The 12,004-nt window shown below is 51.8% G+C and overlaps 1 protein-coding gene across 18 annotated transcripts in view; it reads left to right on the top strand.

The window, feature by feature from the left end:
* Positions 1-668: 668 nt before the first annotated feature.
* Ptprf (protein tyrosine phosphatase receptor type F) overlaps positions 669-12,004 on the top strand; it is an 84,959-nt gene continuing 73,623 nt past the window's right edge. For 17 of the 18 annotated variants that reach the window (XM_020156377.2, XM_020156375.2, XM_074080364.1 and 14 more), the window contains exons 1-2: positions 669-726; positions 7,656-7,735. The gene's annotated coding sequence lies outside the window, so the exon portion shown is untranslated. Of the gene's footprint in view, positions 727-7,655; positions 7,736-12,004 lie in introns of those variants that run through there. The other variant, XM_074080360.1, reaches the window with a different exon arrangement.

Below are 12,004 nucleotides of genomic sequence, written 5' to 3'. Positions count from 1 at the left end.
AGCTATTCGACTTTAGGGCTCACTTAGGGACACGGAGCTCAGCATTAGTACCAGAGTCCAGGGTTGGGGCCAGTGTCACTGTCTGGCAAGTGGAAGTAATGAAGGGATTTAGGATCGGAATCCATATTTGGGGTTATACAATATAGGGGTTGTGCCAATTTCAGGGCAAATTAGAAGTTTGGATTCAATATTTGGTTTTAAAGGTGGATCTGAACTCAGCCTCAAGTTCCGATCTGTATGAGTAGCATTAGGTTCACATTAGGATTTGGGAGCCACTAGAAGGATCTGGACTTAGTATCGAAGGTTGGGTATGACCATGCTTATTACTGAGGTTCAGGCTCAATATTGGCATTCCGGTGGGTTTAGACTCGGGGTTGGGTTGTGGCCTCGCTGGGCTTACGCAGCTCCGCCGCTCCACTAGCGAGTGAGAGTGCACGAGGGGAGGGGCAGCGACGGGGGCGCGCACGGCAGGGGCGCGAGCGCGAGCGGGGGCGCGCGGCTGGAGCTGGCGCGGGAGCGGTGGGAGCGGTGGCGGCGGCAGCAGAGGCGGCGGCTCCGGCTCCGGCTCCGGCTCCGGCTCCGGCTCCGGCTTCGGCTCCAGCTCCAGCTCGGGTGGTGGTGGCGGGAGTGGGATCAGGTGGTGGTGTCGGCGGCGGCAGAGGAGCGAGAGCGGTGGCCTCTGTGGCTTGAGGGGGGACATGCGGACCGACGGCCCCTGGATAGGCGGTGAGTGACCCCCAGGGCTCCCCTCTAGTCCCTTCCTCGCGGGTTCCTAACCCACCGTCTCCGCCTTACCCCTGCGTCCACCAAGCAGAGCCGGGGTTTGGGGGGGCGGCCCCGGGGACCTGGGGGGCGCCGCCAAGGCTGGGCCGCGCCCCCACCTGCCTTGCCCGCAGTCTCAGCTAATCCGCACCCCCCCCCGCCCCCAGCCTGGCGGCTCCTCCCCGCGTTTACCTCGCGGCAGACGCGCCCTCCCCACCGCCGCGGCTGGCTAGCTCCCCGCCGCCCCTCTCCGCCCTCCCCTCCCCTTTCCTTCCCTCCTTCCCTTCCTCCCTCCCTCCCCGCCAGCCGCACCTGAGCCGCAGCCCGCGCCCCCAGTGCAAAGTTTCCCTTTGCATGTGTGCGCCCCCTCCTCGGTCCCGCCTCGTCCCCGGCCCTCCAGCGTGGACGCGCTCCGGGGGCGGCCCTCAGCCACCCGCCCCCCAGCTCCGGGCGGGTCCAGGCCGCGCCCCCGCCCCCGTCGCACTGGCGCCCCCTCCCAGCCGGCGGGGGAGCCGCATTCGACGCAGCCGTGTCCAGCTCGCAGCCCTGCGCACGTGCGGTCCTGGGATGCGCCGGGTGCGAGTTTGGAGCCCCCCAACCCCCTCAGTGGCGGGCGCGTGTTGGGGAGGGGCCAGGGCGGGCGGTACCCACTCCCACTCCAAAGCAGCGTCCTGCAGGCCCAGGAGTGACCTGTCCCGTGAGGACGTGTCCACTCGGACCCGCTCTGAAAGTTCACTTAGTCGCCGCCCTGTCCCGTTCCGATGTGCCCGGTCCCCCAGTTGCTGTGCCCCGATTCTGTGCCTCGGCATCTATCTCTGTTTCCCTCGGCATCTATCTCTGTTTCCCTCGGCGTCTCTGTGTCACTTGCCTTTTCCCCTCCTGCAGTCCCAGGGTCTCTCTCCAGCTGTCTCTTTTTCCCTCCTAGGGTCTCTCTGCCCGGGTCTGGCCTCCTTGGTTTCTCTGCCCAGGTCTCCCTGTTCTCTCGGCTTGGGTCCCCCTGTTCTCCCTCCCGGGGTTTCCGTGTTCTCCCCGCCCAGGTCTCCCTGGTTTTTCGGCCCGGGTCCCCCTGTTCTCCCTCCCCGATCTCCTGTGCTTTCTACTCTGGTCCCCTGTTCTCTCTGTCCGGGTTCCCCTGTTCTCTGTTCTTTCTCCTTGCGGTCTCTGTGTCTCATTGTCTCTCCGTCTCTCTCTCTCTATTGGTGTGTCTCTGCACCCCCTCTCTGTTGGGTCCCTTCCCCCACTTCTCTGGAATGCTGCCCCTCTGGTTTTTCCACTATGGCGAGGAGGGGCTAGCCCTTCTCCCCATTTCAGCCCCTCCCCTGCAGGGCCCCATAGTTGAAGCAGGTGGGGGGTTGGAAGCAGGGCCTGTCTGAGCTGTGAAATGGGATGCAGGGCTGCCCCTGGGGCGGCAGGGCAGGGTAGGACCTAGGAGGCTGGATTGCTAAGGGTTGGTGACTAAGGCTCCACTTTGGCTTCTGAAGGGACAAGGGCCAGGTCATAAGTGACCTGGTGCTGGCTCTGGCTGGAGAATCCAGGGAAGTGTATCAAGGTGGGAGGCCTGAAAAGGCTGTGGGGTGGCCATTCCAGGAGGAAGGACCCAGTCAGGGATCCTTTGGGAGGCATAAGGGATCTGATGGGATCCAGAAGAGAGTTCTGACAGGAAATCTAAGGAAATTCTATTTGGCTCTTTATAAACTCTTGCTTTAGGGAGCATGAAAATCCGTGTTTTTTACTGATTATATGAATGCGCCTAGGGCTTCAAAAAGGCACCGGCTTGTCTCCTGAGTACAGCCCTTACACTCTTAGCTTGGGCTCAGGCCACACAACCCACATACTCCTTTGCCTTTATTCCCACTCAGCTGACCCTTCCATCTCACACACACTCCACTTTCACTTCCCTCTTGCCTCCTCAGGTCGGCATGCCAGCCAGTGTTCAGAAATCCTTGCACATTAAGCACACCCGTTCACATGCAAACTTAGTCCTGTGCCTTTTTTGCACATTTTCACTTGTTCAATTTCCCCTATATCATTTGAAATGTCTTTATGGTTTTGTTTTCTTTTCCAGTTGTTCTTCCTCTGTCCTTTGATCAGGGAAAATTTTAATGTGAGTTCTTCATCTCTTTCTTCCTCTTTCTTGCAGCTGCTGATCTCCCCTGTATCTGGTCTTGTGTGCAGTGTGTGCATATCCAGTATTGGTGTGGTATACAGGGCTTTACAAAGAGAAGAGTGGGTTTGAGTGCTGGAGAAGCAGTCTGGTAGGGATTGGAGAAGACTGCAACATAAGTAGACTGGCTAAAAATGTTTTCGTAGGAACTGCATTGATGTGCAGCAAAATACGAGCCCTGGTGTTTGTGCTTCCTCCCATTCTTCTTCCCAGCAGCCCTAACTGGGAGTCCAGTTTTGGGGTCCTCAGTCCCCTGCTGTGGAGGTTATGACTGTAAGGAAATATAGGCCCCAAAATGACCACGTGGAGAGGAGTGATCTGGCCAAGAGATTCTTTATTGCCAGGTGGGAGAGGGAGAGAGCAGAGAGAGCCAAGAGAGAGAGGGAGAGAGGGGCAGGGGCTTAAATACCCCTCAGCATGATCTGATTGGTTAGGATCTTATGGTTCATGCTGATTGGAGGTTGGGGCAGAAGGAGGGTTCAAGCTAGACTTGAGGCAGGACTGTGACCCTGGGAGGCAGGACCGTGACCCTGGAAAACAGAAGCTTAAGGGTGCAGTAAGAACTGAAACCTATCTGCGCCATTATTGCCAACATTGACACACTGCACCTCATCCACTCTCCAGTGTCAGGCCTCAAGGACATCCCTTTCTCTGAGTTTCACTGTAAAGCTCTATAGAATGGGCAGCTAATGCAGCCCAGTTGGGCCCCAAGGCCATTGTGAGAAGCCACTGGAACTGTGTGGCAGTGTGTCCTCAGCAGTGGTGGTAGCTTCATGTGAATACAAAAGCGATTCATCAATTGTTATTGATTGCTGACTGTGCCAGACACCAGGCTAGGCACTTTTAACCAGGCTGGTTTCTTGTGGGACTAACAGCTGTGTAGCAGAGGTAGCCCACCCCTTAGGAGCTACTGAGGTTGACGCATCAGTTCACCTAAAGCAACTGCAATTCTGAGCTAGGATTAGAAGGTTGAGGGAGTTAACCATGAGGCAGGGGAGAGTTCCAGGTCAGAATGAGATGAGTCCCAGAGGAGACCCAGAAAGTGCTATCTGAACAGGGGAGGGATGAATAAAAGTTTGTCAGTTGAAGAAGGGAGAAAGGGCACTCTAGCTAGGGATAAAAACCAGTCTGAGTAAAGACTAAGGAGATGTTGTCACTTGAATATTAAGACATGACATATAGTAAATCACAGAGCCTTGAATGCTCTGTGAGTTATCTGTGACTTTGATAACAGAGGGGAGGCACCAAAGGTTTAAAGTTAGAGTGGCAACTGTGAGTAGTACTTAGGTCAGATTCGTTTTTCTAGAAGTTGGTTTTGGGCTATGGAAAGTGGACAGTGACAGGGTGCCCAGTGAGGAGGAGGATGTAGCAAAGTTAGGTGCAGAGAGAATGGTGGCCTGGTAGGGTGGGAGGGTGGGACCACTGAGAATACACATTGGTCAGGACAGGATGATTTATTGGATGTGGGCTGAGGAAAAGGAAGGATCTAGGTTCCCAGGAGTGGCTGGGTAAGGCTTTGCTGAAGACCCCAGTGCTTCTGAATCAGCCCTGAGCTATGGACCTGGGGAGGAGAGTTATGCTCACTGGGTGGATGGTGAACTAGGTCTAAGAGGTTGCTTTTGAGGTACCTGGGCACTTGAGGTTCAGTGGAAGTGGGGGACTCAACAGAGAGTGGGTATGAGGATAGAGAGTTTGAGAGAGCAATCTGGGTTTGAGAAAGAGAACCATGAGTTATAGGAGAAGGAAGAGTGCTGCTCACTGGGAAAAGGCAGCCTTCACCAGTGGCCAGCAGCTCAGACTTTGATTTGAACAACTGGAGTTTGACTTGACCTTGAGCAAGTTGCTTAACATCTGTTTTCCTCATTTGCAAATGGGTAGAATAAAATTGTGTGCCTCCTAGGGTTGCAAGGAGGCTTATGGGTAATATGCATAAAGTGCTTAGAATGCAGCCTGGCAGCTTTTGAGTTCTCTTACACAGTGGTAGTAGTTGTCCTTTAACCATCATCAGGAGTGGTGCAAACCTACCCCCCCTTCAGAATCACCCAGGGTTGCCTTGAAAAACCTACCTTCCTGCCTAAAGTAGCTGCAGTTCTAAGCTGGAGTTAGCAGGTGAAGCGCTCAGCAAGGGGCTGGGGTGGGGGTGGGGGTGGCGGTGGTACTCCTGCCCCTAGACCTCATTGTCGATGAGATTGTTTGTGTTGCTCAGGTGTAGTTGACTTTCGGGTGGGCAGGTCTGAGAAGGCTAAAGGTATAGCCCTGCAGAAGAAGGCTGTGGGGGTGGGCGGAAGGGAATTCTGAGAAGAGGCAGCCTCAGAGGTGTCTAGTTCCCCACTTCCTCCTACCCTCCCTGGGCCCTGGGCATATGCTGAGGTTCTTCCCGCATTACCAGGTGTCTGCGTTCTTGACCTCTGGGTCTGAGAACTCTAGGGTTGGCTCCTTTACTGTGTTTTAGTTGCTGCTTCTGGGGACTTTTCCCAGGGTTGCTCCAAACCATGTTTGTGTCTAGATTTCAATTTGTTCCTGCTCCCACTGCAGGGCCAATTTTCAAGTCTGGCAGATAATGGAGAGCCCTGCTGGGGGCCAACCCAAGTTGGTGCCCAGGGTCTTTTTACCTGATCTTGGTTATAGTTGTTGACTTTTCTGAGGCCTTTCTGGGTGGCACCCAGTGTGATTCCTATCTTGGGTCCTATGCCAGTTAGGTCCTTTCTGAGTAGCTTTCCAGTTCACCTTCTGGGTATCAGTGCTAGCACTGTTTTCAGGATGTGTCTGGTTGTCCTGACTGTTCTAGGCTCCTCCCAGTGTGGGTCAGAGTGGTTCTGGGAGCTACTGATGGAGAACCTGAGAACTTGAGAGCCCATCTAAGGTTGTTTCCAGGCTGCTTGATCTTGGACTGGTGTGGTCCAAGTGCTGTTCTGGCTCTTCTATAATCCTGCCCTGGTACTGTTTGTGTGTACCTTGGTGTCTTTATAGTCTCAAGGGCCTATGTGTCTTGAGATTGTCCTGGGACCCACCTGTTTCCAGGTGTGGCTGTTGCTTGGTATAGGGCCTGTCTCCCTCTCCACGTGCAAGACCCAGGGCTCCTGGCATGGCCTTGAGTGTGACAGTATGCTTGGAAACTGCCCATCTGCCTGGGTTCCTGAGCAATAATTGAGTCAACAACTTCACATCAGGCACCATGAGGCCCAGCGGGCTTCTCCAGACAAATGGGCCTTTGAGTTTTCGACACGGAAGCTGGTTTGTCTTGCCAGACTTGCCTGGCAGCCTATGTACAGGAGCAGTGGCCAATGAGAATGTTGTGGAAAAGCTTGGTGGGCTGGGGGAGGGAGACATGTAGGCATCCTGAGGCCCAGGGCTGTCACTTTTGATGGGCCAGGGTACCTATAGAGGCAGGGGTGATGAGGATGGTAAAGGGTTGCTGAGGTGTGTCTTGGGTTACTTAGGGTGGTCTTTGGCCACAGAAGACTCCTCCCATCTTGTCAGAGGTAAACAATCTCAAGACAGAACAAATCCCAGGTGTGGAAGCTGGTCCTTGGTTTGGTGATTAGGGTTAGTTTTTGATTGGTAAAGACATTCCTGGCCTCCTTGACCATTGTGAATTGTATGTACCCATTTTGGGAGAAACCAAGGTGGCAGGGCCATGGGACGTGGATCACTGTGCATGTTGAGGTGACAACTAGAAGACCTCTGCAGGGTCGAGTGCACATTAGTGGAGCTGAGTAGCTGAGCTCTAGTAGAGATGATGCTGAGAAGATGTGGGTGTGACCAACCCCTTCTCCCACCCAGGACAGTGCCCAAGCTGATGGGTTCAGTAATGTTTCTGGAAGAAAGGGGCTAGGTTTTGTTGCTCTTGTGTGTGCCAATGGAGGAGGCACCCAGGGGCACACCTTCCTTTTAAAAATTATAGAGCAGAAAATCAAAAGTAAATATTGCTCCTGAAGCTTCTTGGAAGACTGGCATGTATGGTGGGTGTGTCCTCCAGACTGGCTGTTTTCTGTGAATTCATTCATGCATTCATCAACTCACTCAGAATGTGTCAACTGAGTACCTACTATGTGCTGCGGTCCCTACTGGGCACTGGAGATAGGGAGCTGAGCTGGGCAGACATGCCTCAGGCTTTTACAAAGCTTACGGTAGTGATTCAGTAATTGTATAAGTACGTAAATATATTTGTGGTCGCTGCTCTAAGGCAAGGTCCAGGCATATTGTCTGGCACATTATGGAAGGCATACCTGAGAAAGTTCTGTTGGATCTGAGATCTGAGGGTTAACTAGCCAGAACATGGGAGCCCCATTCCAGGCAGTGGCATATATCACTGGCAAGGCTGGTAGATAGGAAGAACATATACCTTATTTGAGAATCAGAAAAGAAAGTTCTTATGGCTGGCTAGTGGGAGGATAGCATGGACAAGTGGGGTTCCAGTGGTGAACTGGGTAACTTTGCTTGGCTCATGGATCATACTAAGAAATTTGGACACAAATTGTATGGCTGAGGTCAGACATAGTCTGTGTTGCTCATACCCATAAGGAAGAATGCCTTACACATAGTAGTTTCTCAGAATATCGAATGAGAGAATGAAGTGAAAGGGTGGGCATTTTTACTAAATGGGGATCATTCTACACCAACAGTTCTGTAACCTTTTTTTTCCTGCATAAATAGCAAATTTTGAATGTCTTTGTCAATTCATATTCTGAAATTCTTGATGTGTTTTCATCTTTTCCTCTCTGTCCAGGAAGGAGCGGAGGCCCCTGTGCCCTGCCTTCAATGCTGGTTGGCCAGCAAGAGTGACTGGCGTGAGCAAGCAAAGACCTGGTGAGTGTACCTCAAAGTGTCCCTAAGAAGGATGCAGAAATGTCTTGTGAGCCAGGTTGAGCAGCTTGGCTTTTGATGCCATGGAGGGCCATGGAAGGGTTGTTAGCAAGGGCGTGGCATGACCCAGTGTGCACATGGCTGAGAGATGGTGGAGGCTTGGACCAGGAAAGTGATAATAAGAGGGAGAAAAGGAATTTGAGTGCTATTTAGGGAGGTAGAACGGACAGATCATGGTGAAGGAGTGAATGTGGGGCATCAGGAGGGAAGGTGTCAAAAGAGTTTCTGACTGGAGTGAATGATGGAGGTTGGTGGGGAATTTTATACAACTTGTCAGCTGCTCTAGGCGTGAAATAGGTTTCTGGGTGACATCCTCAGACTTACACCAGAATCTGTCTCTTCTCCATTCACCATATTTCTGTAGAAAAGACTGCCCTTGAACTGGAGGTTGTGGTAGAAGGAGCAGGGTACCCAGTACAAGATTTAGGGCACATCCTTCCTTGTCCCTTTGAGGTCCACCACTTTCCATGAGAAACACAGAAAGGTGGGCTGGAACTGTAGGGAATGAGATTGGACAGTTAGTTTGGAGTCAGCATGATGAGCTTGGCTATCAGGCTCAAGATTGTAGACTTTTTTTCTGAGGATAATAAGGAGGTGTTGAAGGCTCTTAAGCAGAGAAGCAACATCCATGCATTTATCTATCCATTTGCATATCCCTCCATTCACCCATTCAGTCACGGAACATTGTCTTAGTGCGTACTTGTGGGATCAAGTAGCAAAGTGCACATGATGGGTATGATCACATTTGCATTTTTGTGAGCTAAAGTCGCCATTGTTTTTGTGCAGGATGAGTTGGAAGGGAGTGACCAGAGCCAAGAAGCCCACTAAAGAGGCCGGAGGTGGTTGAGATGGAGGCAGGGCAGATTCAAACTTACAAGTTGGATGCATAGAGTGAGAAAAGGGAACATTTGAGGAGGACTTGTTGGCTTGGGTGGCTAAGTACATAGTGGTGCTATCTGTGAGACTGGGGGCCCTGAAAGAAAGCGGGGATTGGGAAGTCCTGAGTCAAGAGCTTTGTGGGCCCGTACACCCTCTGTAACCACCATGAAGGCAGAACATATGCCTCTTGGCCCTCACTGAATAGTTCTGGGTAGATGACTGAATGAAGAAGGCCATGGAAAAGATGACCTAGATGGGGAAGTAAATGAGCATGTGGTGGGTATGTGTGCTTGGTGAGATGAACATTGGTGTTATTTAGAGGGATAGCAGAAAGGGCCATGTCACCGGGTAGAAAGGTCTGATAGGGAAAATGGGTGTAGGGATACCATGTGACCTTTACCTGTCCATCTTCAGATGATGGTCTGACCTGACTGAAAGCCCAGTCTCACCAGAAGATGTACCCGAAAGGGAGCCCTGTGTACTCTGGGGAGACCATTTGGAGATGGCCTGTCTGGATGGGTGGAGATGGGGTGTGTTGCGGGGCCCAACTTTCTGTTTTTTGGAAGTACTGAGGCTTGAACTCAGGGCTTCATGCCTGCTAGGCTCTACCATTTGAGCCACTCTGCCACTCCTTTTTTGTGTTGGGTATTTTCTAAATAGACTGGCTTCAAACTGTAATCATTCTAATCTCTACCTCCCAAGTAGCTAGGATTATAGGCATGAACCACTGGCCCATGGCAGGGCCCAACTTCTGAAGGCTGGGCTGATTTGGGGGTTGGGGAAGATGCTCTGAAGACCTGAAGACCAGGAACCAGCTAATATGAAAGTTAAACCAGGTTGGGGCTGCCTTGGATCCAAGGCCCAAGGTGCTACTAAGAGAAGCCAAGGTAGCTAACTGGCAAAGGAGCTTGTAGTTTATACCAGGATTTCTCAGTCTCAGTGCTGTTGACATTTTGGACCAGCTGATCCTTTGCTGTGGCGGCTGACCTGTTACTGTAGGAGGTCTAATATCATCCCAGGTTTCTTCCTTTTAGATGGCAGTAACATCCACTTTCACTTAACATCTTGACAATCAAAAATGTCTTCATACATTATCTAGTGTTCCATGGGGAATAGAGTCACCCTGGCTTGGTTTACATCACCTCTGTGCCTTTGCTATGCTGTACAAAGCTGGAAAATTGGGGAGGGTCATATGGGAAGATTTACATTGATGGATCACTTGAGCCTATTTCTGAAGGTAGAGTGAGTGACTCGGGCAGGAGAAGGGCATCTTTTCCAGTAGAGACAGTAGCAAGGGCAGAGACTTGGAGGCAGCAAAGTTGGTGAGCATTAATCCAAGAGGGCTCGTCTTCCCCAGAGGAAGGAACTGAAGGCTTAGGTCGCTTTAGGAAGGTCCACTTTGACATTTTGATCTCTTACGTTTCACAGCTAGGCCCCTATTGGGCGCTTTTTTTTTTTTTTTTTTTGCGGTACTAGTGTTTGAACTCAGGGCCTCACACTTGCTAGACAGGCCCTCTGCCACTTGAACCACTCCAGCAGCCTCTCCTACTGGGCCCTTTTGCCCCTACTTCCTAGAGACTCCTGATCTCTTCCCCCTCTCCCCAAGAGAGTCAGAAGCTGAGTACTGCTGGAGGGTAGGGGGCTCAGTACAGCTGGGAGATCCCCAATACTGGTGTGGGAGGGAAGGTTGTTCCTGGCTGTGCTCACAGATTCTGGCTATCTGATAGGAGTGAAAGCCGTCTTGCCCCCCTCCTGCTGGCCACCTCCTTCCCTAGGGCAGGGGTCGTGGCTGGGGCTGTGATTTATTTCTGTCATAATCCAGCGGTTGATTTGGCGAGAGTTAGAAACATGTTGGTTTTCCCTTCCCAAGTGTAACAAGGCCTGTTTCCGCCTTCGTGGCCGCTGCTGCAGTGCCATGCGGTGAACTGTCCAGGACATGACAAAAGGGCTCGGTTAGCTGCCACCACTGGTTAGAAGATGAACAGCTCCCAGCTCTCCCTGCCCAATGTGTGCGCCTTGTCGCCTAAGCATTGGCCTTCTTTACGGGCCTGCTGCTCTGTGGGGTCCTGGATACCCTCTCTTCTGCTTATGTCCATTTCTAGGCCACAGCCTCCTGAGAGCCAAGGTCCTGGCCTGGAGAGGGGTGGGAAAGGCTGTAGAAACAGGTGGTATTTGGAGCCTAATTAATATTTGTGAATAATAACTCATGCCCAAGGGAAACAAATCAATCTGTGTTTGCATATTCATGAGGGGACCTCGGGAATGATCCCAGCTGTTTTCTAGCCGGAAACTCCTCCATCCTGGCATCACATGGTCCCTCAGGCCCCCTTTGGACCTGGCGGGGGAGGTTAGGGTGGGCCACAAAGCTTCTATGTAACATGCGTTTTCCCTGATGTTCATATATGAGTCCTGTGGCTTGTTACAGTGCTTGCTTTTTCCTTTTCCCTCAGAGCGATGATTCCCGGCTCTTGGTTTCACAAACCAGTTCAGTTTCCACAAGTACTTGGAACCAGACATGGGTTTGGCAGTTTTTTATTTTGCCAAGTAAGGACATTATAAAAAACAACTGCTATCTGCTATCCCCATCATTTCATATAAGAAAGGACATTTTAGTAGCAAGGACAAAATTTGAGAATAAAGGACAGTTCTTCCTAAGAAAGTGCAGTTGGCAGCTTTACGTTGATGTAGCAAAGAAAAAAGATGTATTAAAGCCATTCTGAATGTAGAAAAATTGCACCCAATTATATTCTATAATATCATGCACTATGTAATTGTTTTCCTGTCCAGCTTTATCAGTTTGGTAGAACTGATGGTCCACAGTTCAATTCAGAGATGAGTTTGAATGCCAAGTGATCAGGCCTTGTTTTCATCTGAGTTGTCAAAAGCCCGTACTCACCCATCTGTGCTAGTAAAGTGGGTATCCTACTGTGATCACTACTGCCCTGGGTGGTTGCACAGGGTTCTCAGTGGCCCAGCAGCAAGGCTACCAACAATCCTGTCTCCCTGCTCCTATCCACCTTCTCCAGGCAGGTGACCCTGAGATTGGGGGTTGGGACAGGACCCAGGTATAGCCCTGAGGCCAAGCCTGAGGACGCAGGGCTGCTCTGCTTCCTTTGACTGGGAGGCTGTAGAGCTGGGAGCAGCCTGAACTTCCTGATACTGGGCAGGCTCTGTGCCCAGAGTCTAGTGGGGGGGTGCTGCTGGCTCACACCAGGAGCTGCTGAGAGGGAGAGGCCCTGGCTCAGACAGCTGTGTGGTTACCAGAGTATTCCCTGAGAATGTGTCCATGTTCGTGTGTGTCCCCTGTGGCTTCCCCATATCTTTGGGTGTCTG

Source organism: Castor canadensis, chromosome 7 (assembly GCF_047511655.1).
Source record: "Castor canadensis chromosome 7, mCasCan1.hap1v2, whole genome shotgun sequence".
Classification (NCBI taxonomy): domain Eukaryota; kingdom Metazoa; phylum Chordata; class Mammalia; order Rodentia; family Castoridae; genus Castor; species Castor canadensis.
Note: the sequence above shows the minus strand (reverse complement) of the source record. Positions and strands in the feature narration are given on the sequence as shown.